The sequence below is a fragment of the Leptonotus elevatus genome, chromosome 20 (genome assembly GCF_054856555.1).
Source record: "Leptonotus elevatus isolate MCC_2025b chromosome 20, RoL_Lele_1.0, whole genome shotgun sequence".
NCBI classification, from domain to species: Eukaryota; Metazoa; Chordata; class Actinopteri; order Syngnathiformes; family Syngnathidae; genus Leptonotus; species Leptonotus elevatus.
In genome coordinates this window covers 13,683,234-13,699,423 of record NC_141258.1, presented here as the reverse complement: position 1 = coordinate 13,699,423, position 16,190 = coordinate 13,683,234, and the positions used below count along the sequence as shown (strand labels likewise).

At 38.7% G+C, this 16,190-nt stretch overlaps 1 long non-coding RNA gene and 1 pseudogene across 1 annotated transcript; one reads left to right on the top strand and one right to left on the bottom strand.

Moving 5' to 3' along the window:
* The first annotated feature begins 4,254 nt into the window (after nucleotides 1-4,254).
* Nucleotides 4,255-11,263, top strand: LOC147157147 (uncharacterized; annotated as a pseudogene).
* Nucleotides 11,264-13,966: 2,703 nt separating this feature from the next.
* LOC147157146 (uncharacterized) lies at nucleotides 13,967-15,304 on the bottom strand. The gene is made up of 2 exons (XR_015091620.1): nucleotides 15,084-15,304; nucleotides 13,967-14,272 (listed from the first exon to the last, which is right to left on the bottom strand). It is a non-coding gene; the product is annotated as an uncharacterized LOC147157146 (long non-coding RNA).
* Nucleotides 15,305-16,190: the final 886 nt, after the last annotated feature.

Genomic DNA, 16,190 nt, shown 5'->3' with positions numbered 1-16,190 from the left:
ATGCTTTTAGGCATTTAGTTATGTTTATTGCTCAAACACAATCTGTGCTACCTTTAAGTAACCATCCGCTGTCAAGATTACTGCTAATCTGTGGTCAAAATTAATAGTGTGATTAATCTGTGTTAATACATGATTAATACAATATTTTTTTGTAATTAATTAGTTAGCGCTTTAACTTTGACAGTACTACTGGGACTAGCTTTAGTATAATTAAAGTTTTTTTGGGATGATTTGACAATAGAACTATTAATCAACATAGTTTATAGTTTCTATCTTGTACTTAAGGTTTGCCCACTTAGTAGAGTTAAAGGGTCAGTAATGTGAAAAATCAACATGTTTGGAGCCATGTTAAAATGATAATTATTATTACTTATAAGACGCAAAACAAATCAATTCTTATTTGTTAAATGTATTGAAAGTTTGTTTTTATTTATTTATTTTAAGCAAAAAGCTTTGACGCTTCAACAAAAAAAGCTGCATTGGAAGGTTCTGGTGGAAAAAGGCTGCTTGGCTCGGTTACTGCTCCTCTGTGTTGTGTCCATCAAACATCGATATTATTGGGGCAACTATTTTATTGTTGGAACAAAAGCGACCAGGGAAAGGTTAGTTTTTACAGGTCATTTATCACCGCCATTAGCTCTGCGTGCTAAACTAGCATTGGCCACTACTAACGTTAGCCAACTAGCTGAACAAACTCCCGAAAATGTCGGCCGGTAAAAGAATGAAGAAGAAGAGGCCCTCTGAAGAAGCTTACGCTAAAGCGCTCCACTGCGGCTCAGAAGATGACGACGGAGGAGGTAAATGTGCTTTAGCTCTTTCTAACTACTGCTCAGTGAATCTTTTGCTCCTGATATAGTTGACAATATTATTATTGTACTCTTTGCGTGTTCAATAAATTGAATGGTGAGATTCTGGTGAAGAAGTCCCTTTGCTAAGGTATAATTAATCAGAAGCTTCTGTCACATAAAATGAAGACACTCAAGCCGTGTTCCGTTCAAATTGTGTGTGTCTCTCCTCCTCTTGCATACAGATATTTATTGAAAGTCAGTGCATACGAAAAAATCCCTCTCCCCTCCCATGGGCAAGTTCCCATGGGTACAAATCAGATTAGACTTGAACAATAATAAATCAGCCTGTCCTTGGACTCTCTTAGACCGGACTTTGGATTAATCACGATTGATTGCTTAATTAAAACTGCTTTTTTTTATCAAAATTTTTTGCTCGCCAAATTTGAAGAGCACCTGTTGCGTTTACTGTTTAGACATTTAATGTTATGAGGACGTCTTCAACATTTTGTGATCCACTGCACACTCTCATCCTTTTTTTTTAAATCAGTTAATTTCTTGCATAATGTAAAATAAATAAAAAATACACCAGTAGTTTGACATGAACAAATATTCTGAATGTCATTGTTTTGTGGAAAACACGACTTCACCTTTATATTTTTATGCATGATCGTGAGTGGTCGGCGGCAACAATGAATACACAGAGACTTGATATGCTTTTGCTGGAATAACTGTGTCTTTTATTCCCCGCATATAGCAATCAACATTTATACTGTGCTAGGATAATCGTACATTTTATCCCCCACAAACAGTAATCAACACCTGCGCTGTGCTAGAATGATTATACCTTTCATTCCCTGCAAACAGCGACAATCACAACTCGATTTGCTAGAATTATTGTACCTTTTATTCCCCGCGAATAGCAATCAATACACTACAACGTTAAGCAGCATAATATGATCATCATCTGTGCTTACCTTGACACTAGACCGGAGAGCCTACGGTCCGGGTAGAACGAGCTGCAAAACGGCTGGGCAATCGTACGTGTTCCACAGCTGACTCTGTCCGGACCGTGTGCCGCTCCGTCTTTTATTCGTTAGCAAAAAGTTGTGAGAGTGAGAAACCGGGCTGTCCAAGCCCTCTCCCAGACACTCTCGAAAACATGTTGCGAAGCAGGGAAGGCTGTAGTATAAACAAGGAAGCGTTCCTAGGCTGATCCCGCCCTTTATTTACAAATTGTTGGGCACCTGGATTCGTACAACAATTCAGGACAACAACATATCCTTATATAAGAGGTTACATGAGGACATATCAAACCATGGTTATTTTTTCCCTTCACCAGGTTTAGGTTAAAAAATTCTATATACGTAGACCATGTTTCTATAAATTTTGATATTTGGTTTTTATTTGAGGCAGATATTTTTTCCATTAAAATGTGATTTATGAGGAGGTTAGACCATTGGTCGATATTCAGAGTTTGTTTATTTTTCCAGTTAACAAGAATTGTTTTTTTTGCGATAGTAAGGGCTACAAGTGTAGATTGAAATTGTTTATGTGGTAAGTCAGTTGTTGTTAAGTCACCTAGCAAACACAAGTTTGGAGAGAACGGTATCCTACAGTCCAAGACAGCGGAAAGTTTTTCTAAGACTTTAGTCCAGAAATACATAACCGGAGTACATAACCATAAAGCATGAAAATAAGTGTCTGTAGTGTTTTGTAAACACTGGAGACAAATGTCGGAGTCTGAGAGTCCCATTTTCTTTATCATAGCAAGAAGCTGTTTTGATGACGCAATCAAAAAATTTCCCAACACATACTCTTCTGCCCGTCCAATTTCCACTTTGGTGCATCCCTACCTAATATTGTTTTCAATTAATAAAAATCTGTTTTTTTTAACATCCAAATATATATCCTTTATAATTTCTTTCTCCAAATGATCCTTCTTCAAAGGCTGATATTTAGAATACCTCTGGCAGAAGGACATTTAAAAATAAGTCAACTACATTCTGCCGTCGTTTGGCTCCTCTCACCTTCATGCACTTAGGAGGAAATGGAAGACTGTGTCCATGGAGTTACACACGTGACGTTTGACAGCGTAGCTCGAGCACTAAATGACGCTCACACCGAATTCAACATTCGGGACAAAATTGTACAAACAACAACAGACAATGGATCAAATTTCATCAAAGCTTTCCGTGTTTATGGGCAGGGGGAGGAAAACGATAACCAAGATAGACCAAGTGACTCCGATGAAGAAGAGGAAGAAGGACAGGAGGGAAATATACATTTTATTGAAGCAACAGCACTGTTAAATGAACATGATGGTCTTGAATACCAACTGCCGAAGCATCATCGCTGTGCTTGCCACTTGCTCAACTTGGTGTCAACTGTGATGTTGAAGATGCCAATGCAAATGTGGACTACAAGCGACTCTTACGTTCAGCTTTTTCAAAATTCTGAGGTCTGTGGAACAAGAGTAGAGTGAATGTCTACTGCTGTCATTTTTTGATAAAACATTTGTGTAGTTGATTACTTGAATCTTTGTATTTTGTTTTTGATATGCCTGGACGGCATTAAAAGCCACCTCAAAGAGCTCCCTGTAACCATGAATGAAGCGCCACATTCTTCAGAAGAGGATGACTTCTTTTCACCTATCAAGCAAAGTAATTGACAAGAAAAGTCAAAACAGCTCGAGTCCTACCTGGCGTGTCCCGATGACGCCATGGAAGTCTTAAAGTCATTTCCTGCCGTTCTGAATCTGTCTCTGCAGCTGAACACGCCATTACCTCTGCTGCCTGTGAGAGGTTCTTCAGCGCAGCAGGACTTATTTTCTGACCAAAAAGAGCACACATCCATTTCCAAAACCTAGAAAACCTTCTTCTGTTGAGGCTGAGCAATTTTTGGGGTAGTTTTTATTTTTTAATATGTTCCAAAGGCAGTTATACATACTCCTAGTAGTTTTGAGTGTTTTTGCACTTTTTTGTTCAGTTTTCGAAGTTATGAGAATGCTGAGAACACCAAATCCTCATGAAAAATATAATAGCAGCACTAAATATGCAGCTTTGCATGTTGCTACTGATTTGTTAAGTTGATCAGTATTTTAGATTTAGGAAAATAAAGATTTAATTTTATAAATAAATAAGCAACAGTACTTTTACTTAAGTACTGAACACTAGTACTTTTGACATCTCTGCCGTTCAGTCTGTTTACATTTAGGATAACTCACTCTGTAAATACATTTTATTAAAGTATGTCATTCATTGATACTGAACTAATTTTCATTTTTTTGTAAACCCCTCAATAATTTTAAGTATGTATATGTATGTCCATTCAAACGTATTTTTCAACACTCTTATTTTGTAGCACATCACCGGATAGAGAAATATGAACGTGATACGCTGCACTGATGAACAAGATTGTCAGTTGTCGAATTACAAAACTAAACGTTTCTTGTTTGTCCGAATTCAGTTTGAAGATTTATTTTCTTTTAATTCTCCAATTTAATCTAGAATTATAAACGTTAGGTATTATTAATTTTATTACATTAGGTTTTTTTCGTTGCACGAGATTTGGCCAACTGGTGTTGCCGTAGATTTCACGTGATAGAACATATATTCCATTCCAGGCTGCTTTACGTAGCTTCACTATATAAATCATGACAATTCATCCTGAATTGGTACTGAACAAACTTAAACATCCAAATGTGAGTCCGTCCCTACTTTTTTTTTTTTTAAGTCAAACATAATTGCTGCATTTCGTGTCTGGTTAAATTCGTGTCAGACAGTGCTCGTCGATATCTCGGCACTGTTTAACTTAGTTTATCTTAGCTTGCTAGCCGCCAAGAAAGTAGACGACGTGTCTGTTGTCGACAAATTGGCTCAGCCGGCGTAAAGTCTCGTGAATATCGTCTGAAAATGTACGCAAAAACGAACGTCACGTCCGAAAAGGAGCTTTGTGGAGCACAAGAGGAGAACGAGCGAAGTCAACTGCTGGACGCTGTTTGCAAGCAGCTTCGAGTTGTGTTGAACAGAGCAGGTTTGTCCCTTGATTGATCAATAATTTTCAACAATATGTCTATTTATTTTGAAATGAATCTTCATCTGGGCACTTTGTTACGTTACTTCACAGTCTTTCTCAGTCGCTTTGGTACATATCTCAGATCAGAATTGAATTTCTCAGAACTACTTGTTCAATTTTCACTTCATTGTGTACACAGAAAATGCAGTTTCTTCATAAAAAAACCAAGCTGTATGCAAATGATTATGTACAGTTTTTTTTTCTTTCCTACTATATCAGTTGCTTATGTCATGTAGATCAAAAATGTATTGTCTCACACATTGACTCCACAACATTTTTGCAATATTTAATCCGTATAAGATTTTACATGCAAAATGGTTGAACAAGTTGTTATATGTCAAGCATATTTCTATACATTCCCAGTTGTTTTTTTCCCCTTTCGGCAAACTTTTACTAATGAGTGAACATGTGTGAAGAATCAAGTCAACCAATGATCAACCCGTTTTCTGAAATTGGTGTTTTCATCCCTAACATTATTATTATTTGTAACCATAAACAAACTCGCTTTCAGCCTCCTTCACCACGAGCCTGCTTGTTCTTTGGGAGGGAGGATTGTGTGGGTGATACAGTTGACCACTGATTGGACGCCATAGGTCACGCTCACGCATTCCGGAGACAGTGGCTGAGGGGCAGCAGATACACCGCTGTCCTTCAGTCAATGACAGAAAATGAGCTGACGGTTTTTGTTGTGCTAAAATGCTTTGCTTCGCAATCAGACGATTTAACAGAAATGACAGATTGCGAGCCCCGCATTTCGTTTAAAGATTTAATATCGTCATATCGCCCACCTCTAATATACAAATACAGTAAATACAAGTATATAAGTCCGTGCTTCTGGCGTGTAACCCCCCGGAAATACTCAAGTTAGTGTCAACAAACATGACGCTTGCAGCAAAGAAGCACAGTGCTGGAGCGAGGAGGAAACAGATTACTTTATTTAGTGTGGTGAGTGACATAATATAATGTATTTTATTCAACGTACAGTAAGTTAAAAGTGAAAATGACGTTATTTACGTAATTACGTTATCCGCGCGTCGCAGTCCGAATGCGGTATTCCAATCGAGCACAAATGAGCATGTAAACGGGAGTAACTCTGTCCGCCATGCATATAAACGTGTTACCTCGATTGTTTCAGAAACCGGAAATCTGACCTAAACCCGGATATTGACTGCATGTAAATGCAGTCTATGAGAAATTCTAAGTCATTGTGATCTCCAAGCACCAGCCCCTCCCAACCTGAGAAAATGAGCTGTTGTAACGTTTTGACGTCATGAGGTGCGGCCCCACCCCCGCACCGCCTCTGGACTAAAAGCGCGCCCACTTTCTCTCAGACCTCCATGTTCGTGGGGTAGTGATAAAAGTAGCCTTTATCAGTAAACATTCTATCCAAATGAATTCAAAGCAATCAATTATCCTTCACATTTGCAATGCCAAAGTGCAATGACAATTGGCCGTCTTAAAATCCCAGAAAGGCTTCTGGCTGGCACTTGTGTAAACTACAAGTAAAACTAAACGAATGGTGTAGTGGTTAGTGCGCTCGCCCAGTAAGCAGCAGGTCTTTTGTTTTGCGCCGCACTCAGGGTCGTCTTTTTTTCCTCCTTCTTTTCTTTCTTTCTTCCCTCTTTTCCTCCACTACGATTTCTTGCGGCAAGGAGCCGTTTTGTTTCAAATGTTTATTGAACAATTGAACATCCATCCAATTTCCACATGTAAAGAAGACGCGGTTGTACTACAACGGCTGGCCGGTCTTTCGTGGCCACACAGCGCTCCTTGGCAGCAGCCGGCTCAGACAAGAGGGGCGCGGCAACCACACGGGAAGAGGCGGGGTTTTACTGAACCGGGCGTTTTACTTCTGCATTACAAAAATAACCAGCAAAATACCTAATATTTCATAAAAAATTACACCGCCACGGTGTCAAAGTATAGTAAAGTAGCAAAGTAACTGTGGAAGGGCTTAAAATTCTGTGATGTAATTAATCCCTTTAAAAAAAAATGGGTTGAGGTGGGAGAAGAGCAGAATAACGTGAATGAAATTAGGGATGGCTCAATACCACTTTTTCCTGTCCGATACCGATATTGATACTGCAACCTTGAGGATTGGCAGATACCAAACTAAAAACCAATCCGATTCTTTTTGTCACCGGAAAAGTTAAAGTTAATTAAACATGAATGTAATCTGCTTGAAACTAACGACTAAAAACAAAACGCTCACTGTACAATAATCAGTCTGGTCCACTAAAGAAAGAAGGAAAACACACTAAAGGCATGTGTAACTGCTGTGGCTTTATATTAAAATGGCAGACCTGACTACAGCTAGTGATATATTAGGGGTGTCCAAACCATAGCCATCCTTTGTTCTTTCCTTTTTTTTTTTAGTGACCACCAGCATAAACTAAAATAAAGAATTGACATGGCACATGTCATTTGTCTGCCTTTTGTTTTAATATGTCACTTCTTTGTTTTCTTTGCAATGCTACGATACATATTGCACTGCACGCTAATGCTCGCTGGTGATTTCCATTTGATTTAACCCACTATTTACTTGTAATGTGAATTTGAAAATATATGTTGTAGTTTGGACTCATGGATTGGATAAAATTTTGTCCTAATAAAAAACAATCGATCCCGATCCAATCATTATGGCCTAGATTGGGCTCGATAGCGATCCGGTGGATTGGATCGGACCATCCCGAAATGAAATGCTTACTGGCCAGTGTCTTGTCGCGTACACGTTGTACTGGTCACTGTTAATGTTGGGCGCTGAATATATACAGATGAGTTATATTAACCCATTAAGGCCTAAAGCACCTGGCAAAACACGTCTCTAAAACCTATGTGTGACTTTAGAGTCACCCCAAAAACCTGAAGTTTTCCTGGAAATTCAACAATTTTAAAAATAGTTGATATCTCAGCTCCTGAAGCAAATAGAAACATAATTCCAAAAACATTTCAGAGCTTACACGTGTGGCGTTCACACAAACATATGTTTATTATTATAAACCTTCAATATTTTTTTGTAAAAATCAACAACCAAATGTCGCATCTGCGAGTATATATACCTTCAACACTGGCGCGCATATTGTAATAACCTCAGGGAATCGAGTGGTACATTTTCATCGTCCATTCCGTTACAAAGCCGTTGAAATTTTCAGCATCCTAATTGTCTTCAAACATAATTCTTAACAATATGCCACTGTCGACTCATTGACTCACAGTCCTCAATCGCGTCATTTATTTCATAACTCCCGCGGATCTGCCTAAGCCATAAATGCTCTAATAAAATTCCAGGACACGCTACAAGACCCACGTCACCCTCTCGTGTATATTCTGATACATTTCATCGACTAAGAGACCAAGAATTGGTCAGAACAAAACAAAATGATTTATCCGCGCTCCCGGATTTAAAGGGAGAGGAGCGCTGTAGCGCTCCTGGCTTTAATGGGTTAAGTGATTTCTGGAACAAAATACAGACAATACGTTACATTTGCCAGCTTCGTTATTGTTTCACTCATGTGGCCCATGTGATAATCTTAATTATAACATGCATCGTCACAATAAAGTGACTTTACCAAACCATGTGTATCTTGTGTCCCGCAGATGTCAGTGAAAAATATCTTTGTCCTAAACGGCAAGAGCCAGAGTTCCCTGGCGTAAAAGAGGAGGACATGGAGGCTCTTCAAGTTAAAGAAGAGGAGCAGCCACAGCAGCCCAACATAAAAAAAGAGGTGCAGCTGCCACCATACATTAAAGAGGAGGAGGATTTCACAGAGTTGCCCGCGACTGGTGTCCATTTGAAGACTGAAGACGAATGTCAATATGAAGAGAACAAATGGGCGGAGCCACCAATCAGCAACTCATGTCAAAAAATGACAACTAAAGGTGATGAAGACCACTGTGGAGGATCACAAGCAGACGGCCTCCTAGCTCCACTATCAGATAGTGACGACGTTATGTCACACACCCTTCTCCATGATCATGAGTCTGAAGGTGATATGGCATGTCACACTGACAACCAACGCTGGAAATGTTCTCGGTGTGAGAAATCTTATGCTCATAAGAGAGGTTTAAAAGAACACATGAGAATTCACACTGGTGAGGAAATGTTTGCCTGCTCAGTCTGTGGCCAAAGATTTTCTCAGAAGGGAAGCTTAAAAATGCACACAACAACCCACACTGGTGAAAAACCTTTTGCCTGCTCAGTTTGTGGCCAAAGATTCTCTCAGAAGGGACATTTAAAAAGACACACAAGAACCCACACTCAGGAGAAACCTTTTGCTTGCACACCTTGTGGGCAAAGATTCTCTCAGAAGGGACATTTAAAAAGACACACGAGAACGCACACTGGTGAGAAACCTTTTGCCTGCTCAATATGTGGGCAAAGATTCTCTCAGAGGGGAAGCTTAAAAATGCACACAAGAACCCACACTGGTGAGAAGCCTTTTGCTTGCTCATTCTGTGGCCAAAGGTACTCTCACAAGGATAGCTTAAAAATACACACAAGAACACACACCGGTGAGAAACCTTTTACCTGCACAGTTTGTGGCCGAAGATTCTCTAGGAAGGTTCGGTTCAAGAGACACAAGTGTGCTGGTGAAGAACGCAGTAATCAAGAAAATTGGAATTAAAATGTAAATGTAGTGCCTGAAGGGAAAATAACCATGGTTTGATATGTCCTCATGTAACCTCTTATATAAGGATATTTTGTTGTCCTGAACTGTTGTACGAATCCAGGTACCCAACAATTTCTAAATAAAGGGCGGAATCAGCCTGGGAGTGAATACCTTGTTTATACTACAGCCTTCCCTGCTTCGCAAACATGTTTTCGAGAGTGCCTGGGAGAGGGCTTGGACAGCCCGGTTTCTCACTCACAACTTTTGTTAACAAATAAAAGACGGAGCGGCACAGAATACGTACCATTGCCCAGCCGTTTTGCAGCTCGTTTTACCCGGACCGTGGGCTCTCCGGTCTAGTGTCAAGGTAAGCGCGGATGATGATCATATTCTGCTGCTTGGCGTTGAAGTGTGTTGATTGCTGTTTGCGGGGAATAAAAGGCACCATTATTCTAGCAAAGTGAGTTGTGTTTATTGCTGTTTGCAGGGAATAAAAGGTACAATTATTCTAGCACAGCCCAGGTGTTGATTGCTGTTTGCGGGGAATAAAAGGCACGATTATTCTAGCAAAGCACTCACGATCCTGCATAAAAATATAAAAGTGAAGTAGTGTTTTCCACAAAACTGCCTTTTTAGTATTTTAGTATAGTAAGTATTTACGAAGGTGAATATTTACAAAAACTTATGTTATTTTATTCTATGTGGCATGATTTTTATTTTTATCATATTGTAATCTTTGTATAATCTTTGTATATATGATGTCCATAAGAAGTGATTGATTAGATGGACTGTGAAGAAACTGATGTCTTCTTTGTAGTTTTTTATTATTATTCATGCACAAATTATGATAACTTACATCATTGCTTGCTCATTCTGTGGCCAAAGGTACTCTCACAAGGATAGCTTAATGTGCATTTGAGCAACTGATGAAATATGTTTGTAAGAAAATAACAAAAAAGTAATGTAAACATTATAGAAACTGTCTGTATGATTTTTAACATTGTGTTCACATATTTTTAACATATTTCAGAACTACTACATCTATTACAAAAACATGTATCCAAAGAAAAATGAACTCTTTATAAAGTACAGAATTTTCTTTTTTCTGGCAACCATTCATCTAGGGCGCGACCGATTAATCGGCCGCCAATTATAAAAAATTATTGGCCTTCAAACATCGGCCAAAACGGTTGCCTTGGTTAGCATACATTTGTGAACTCAATCATGCTTAATATATACTGTTTATGTACATCAATAACAAAATGGAACATGAAGAAATTCACACTTGTGATGTACCGTTTTTTAGTTTTTGTTTTGTTTTTAAGCTTTGCTTTCTCCTCAAAACAACACAGAGCTCTTTTAGTTAAGTCCTCAAATCTTTTACGTGTGGGCATGTTATCTACTTCCAGCCAAACCTGTCGCGTGACGTCATGCATGCCAACCGGCCGGCGAAGCACTTCGAGCGGATCTGACCACCTGAGTACTGACGCCGGGTATTTTTCCAATTTGCCACACGCCACTACGCCGATTTGACCACCGGAGTTGAGCGTTTACCCAGGCTGGTAGTTTTCCATGACGTCACGGTAAGTGACGCCACATCCGAGTTTCGCGTGCATGACGCAATATAAACCAGAAGTAAAGCCAGTGTTCTGTTTGGCAGTCAGTGGGGACACTTGATAGAGAAGCGGATGGTGAAGAAAAGTTGCTGGAACATGAGACGGTGGTTTAATGCTACACCAAAAGTGGAGTCCCCCCCCCCCCCCCCCTTGCCTGCTTTAGTGGAGGCTGGCCTGACCGCAGTTATGGAGGTAAATATGGTGCAAAACTAACTTGTAAAAAAATTTTTGTGCCTGTAGAAAAAAGTCTAAATTTGTATCTGTAAAAGTCGTGATTTCTACCTGTAAAAAAAATGTGGGCCTGTAAAAAAAAAAAATTGTATCTGTAAAAAAATGTGTACCTGTAAAAAAACATTTTGTATGTGTAAAATAAATTTGTATCTGTAAAAACAAATTTGTACCTGTAAAAGTCATGATTTGTACCTGTACAATTTTTTTTTTGTATCTGTACAAAAAGTGTAAATTTGGATCTGTAAAAGTTTCTACAGGTACAAATCACAACTTGTAGTCAAAGAAGTCGCCACTAGGAGTCACAAGTGGTTTTTCTGCTGCTGTCCAGTGACGTGAGTTTTGCACCATTTATCTCGCTACAAAAGGTGCAAAACTGATTCGTACTCGTAGAGCGCCGTGATTTGTACTCTTAGAAGAAGAGGGCGGGCTCTGGAGGATTTGGGCGGGCTAAAGCTCAACCTCATTGGTTGAGCGAACGACCGTGGGTTGAATTTAAATGACGCCCATGCACAAGTCCGCAATTCTAAACAAACAGAGTAGCCATACCAGTTTACGTGTCATTTTGGAAGAAGAGGACGTCCCAGGCGTGAAAATTTTAACATGGTTCAATATACGAACACCGTGTGGAACAGCTTAAACGTTGGTCGACATGCAGAGCACTCCAAGTGGGCAGAAATAAATAAGTTTTAGTATGAAGGTAAGATTTATTGTACGAACATAGCTCGTAATCCGGTGCGAGCTAGCTAGCTCATCTCATGTTGTTGTCACGAAAACTGAACACATTGAAGTCACGATTTTTATTTCAAGATTTGAAGCCTACCGGTGTAAACATACGATCAATAGCTTGTACCTGTAAAAAAAAAAAAACCTCATAAACTGCTGCTTAGTGCTTAGATGTGAAAATGACTATAGAGCGACAGAACCCTATTGAATGTTTTACAAGATAACCTAAACCTATAAGCAAACGTGGATAGTACTCAGCTACTTGTATTTGACTAACATTATATTCAAGCATCTGTACTCTTACTATCATAATAAAATGAAAACAAAACATTTTTACTGCGAGTGGATCTTTAAGACGCTACAGGTATTTTAACCTCAACCCTTTATCCTCTGTATTTAATCATTTTATTTTAAATATTAAAAATTATTGATAAATGTCAGTATTTTGCAATGTATGATTTGCAAACAGTTAAAAAAAAAAAAAGGCTCTTACACTCTTAGTTTACTCATCACTCACAGTACTCAAATATTTGTGCAAGTATTTTTTCTGCGCTTTTCATTTCTACTTGAGTTAAATTTTCCAATGTAACATTACTCTTATTTAAATATTGGCTATTCTGCTTTTGAAATGCTAGTCTATCTGTATCACTAAGATGTGAGCAGTGTCACTGTCACCTAGCTACTTTAACAAAAGTAACTAGGTCAAATGTTAGTTTATTTATTTTTCATTAAATGAGAATCTCATAAGTTTCAAAATCTTGCTCAAAAGGTGGAGACAACTGCTGCAGACACTGCTGAAGCATCAGTGAAAAGAATGACACACTCCATCAGCAAGCAGCTGTTAGAGTAGACAATATTAAGTATTGTACTCTTTGCGTGTTCAATTAACTGAATGGTGAGATCCTGGTGAAGAAGTCCCTTTGCAAAGGTAAATAATTATCAGAAGCTTCTGATGACAAAAGGCTGACGACACTGAAGCCGTGTTCTGGTCAGATTGTCTGTGTCGTCCAACGTGGGGCATCAATACTTATTCAAAAGTGGGAGAATAGAAATCTCCGCCCATCAGCCCACAGTACACTTGGTTACAACTCAGTGAATACAAGAGAATCTGTTCCCATGGGTATAAATCAGATTAGAAGAAAAACAATAATAATAAGCCTGACTCCCTTCCGACCGGACCTCCCATTAGAGATAGCGAATGAATGTACAAACCCGTTGCCCTTCTTCTGAGAGTGAGACAGATAATACAATTCTATTCATTGAGCCATACTGCTATAACTAAATCCAAAACGGCTAAAATATAAATTAAAACTGAAAAACAATGTTAATAACTCATCACAGCCAAGAGACAGGAGATGACACCTGGGGGGTATTCCATCAAGCCGGATTATGGAAAATTATTTTGCAGATCTTCTGTTGATGTGAATGTAGCAGGCGGTGGTCCCCTTCCCCACCTGTGGCAGTGGTCTTAGTCTTTTTTTCTGGCGGCTACAATAATGGGTAACATATATTTACAGCTCAACACCTATTTAGTCTTATTTTTTTATATATATTGTTATAGGCTACTTGCCGACTTGCTGCCATGATCGCTTTTGGCTACTGTTGAGATGTAACAGTGAAGAATGAATATGTAGGTCAATTCGAAGTGCTTTACATTAAATCAATAATTAATAACACGATTCATGTGAAATACACATCTAACATGAAACAATTATAACTTATATATTTAGTCTGTCGGCTTTTTTTTTTGCCAATGATATTTCCCTCGTCTTAGTGATAGCAGCAGTATTGCCTTTTTTGGTGAGTCTTGAATTCCTCATACAGCTCCATCAATAACTTTTGTTCTGTTTGTGAGAAGAATACTGTTCTCGTCTTGGATGGATGCAGAAACGGCTCTTCTGGACATCAAATAAAACATTTCAAATGATGCACAATCTTGTTTATTGAATGATACATGTTGTTATTTGATCTGACTATTTCAAATAACTCTCAATATGGATTAAATTGTACTCCTGCAACATTTCAAACTCAAAATTGGAAGACATTTAGAAAGCATAATTTCTTCACTTTCCCAAAAGTGTTTGCAGTGAAATTCTCTCAGAACAGCAGTGTATCAAGGATTCTCATTTGTTGGACTTCACAGCCACTTTGAAGCAGGTTTGATGTCACACCATGTGCCACCGTCAAGAGATGGATCAAGAAGTAGCTTTGATTGACTGCATGCTGGCATCTGTGCGAACAGAATGGTTGGGTCAGCATATTCATACAATAAAAAATAATCATAGCTTCCTAGCTGGGTCATTATCAAAACACAGCCACTGACATTATACGTAATCAGTTGAATGTTTAGCTTTATCTTGTTAGCCAGAAAAAAAACGAAGATTTTGTCACATCTTAATATCAGAAATAGTGGTATTACTGATAGACACAGACGTTGTTCATAAACATTTTCATTTGCATTATTTTTATTTGGCTTCAGTGTTGACAGCAAATGTGTATGTTTAAAAGTGTAAGAGCCTTTTATTTTAACTGTTTGCAAAGCATACATTGCAAAATACTGACATTTATCAATAAATTGTAATATTTAAAATAAATTGATTAAATACAGAGGACAAAGGGTTGAGGTTAAAATACCTGTAGCGGCTTAAAGATCAACTTGCAGTAAAAACTTTTTGTTTTTATTTTATTATGATGGTAAGAGTACAGATGCTTGAATATAATGTTAGTCAAATACAAGTAGGTAAGTACTGTCCACGTTTGCTTATAGGTTTAGGTTATCTTGTAAAACATTCAATAGGGTTCTGTAGCTCTATAGTAATTTTTACATCAAAGCACAAAGCAGCAGTTTATGAGGTGTTTTTTTAATATATATATATATTTTTTTACAGGTACAAGCTATTGATCGTATGTTTACACCGGTAGGCTTCAAATCTTGAAATAAAAATCGTGACTTCAATGTGTTCAGTTTTCGTGACAACAACATGAGATGAGCTAGCTAGCTAGCACCGGATTACGAGCTATGTTCGTCCAATAAATCTTACCTTCATATTAAAACTTCTTTCTTTCTGCCCACTTGGAGTGCTCTGCATATCAATCAACGTTTAAGATGTTCCACACGGTGTTCGTATATTGAACCATGTTGAAATTTTCACGCCTGGGACGTCCTCTTCTTCCAAAATGACGCATAAACTGGTTTGGCTACTCTTGTTTGTTCGGAATTGCGGACTTGTGCATGGGCGTCATTTGAGTTCAATCCACGGTCGCCCGCCCAAATCCTCCAGAGCCCGCCCTCTTCTTCTACGAGTACAAATCACGGCGCTCTACAAGTACGAATCAGTTTTGCACCTTTTGTAGCGAGATAAATGGTGCAAAACTCATGTCACTGGACAGCAGCAGAAAAAACACTTGTGACTCCTAGTGGCGATATCTTTGACTGCAAGTTGTCATTTCTACAGGTACAAATCACAACTTTTACAGATACAAATTTACACTTTTTGTACAGATACAAAAACAAATTTGTACAGGTACAAATCATGACTTTTACAGGTACAAATTAGTTTTACACATACAAATATTTTTTTTACAGGCAAAAGTTTTTTTTACAAATAGCATTTTTTTTTTTTACAGGCCCACATTTTTTTTCAGGTACAAATCCCGACTTTTACAGATACAAATGTAGACTTTTTTCTACAGGTACAAATTTTTTTTACAAGTTAGTTTTGCACCATATTTACCTCCATACGCAGTCTTTATTCGCTAGCTTTCACCGCAGGACTTCCCGCAGTTGTACTAAATACACTCAGGCACACCGAAGAGGGGGATACATGTCGCTTGGTGGACAACAACAGCACTTCAGCCGATTAAGAAACAAGAGCACCCACAATCTTCGAGGGCACCAGAAAGAAACCTTCCAGCCAATTCTGTCGCATGACGTCATCGGCAATGTGTGCTGTTCTGAGCACCCCCTGAGGCCGGTATTTTTCCATGACGTCACACGCCACTACGCCGCTTCGCGCACTTGACACGACGAAAGGCGGAAGTAATGACGGGACTTGTGAATGTGAGTGCTGGAGAAAATCTTGTGGAACGCATGACGGTGGTTTACTGCTATGTTCGCACCAAAACCGGAGGGAAAGTTTCACCGCGGG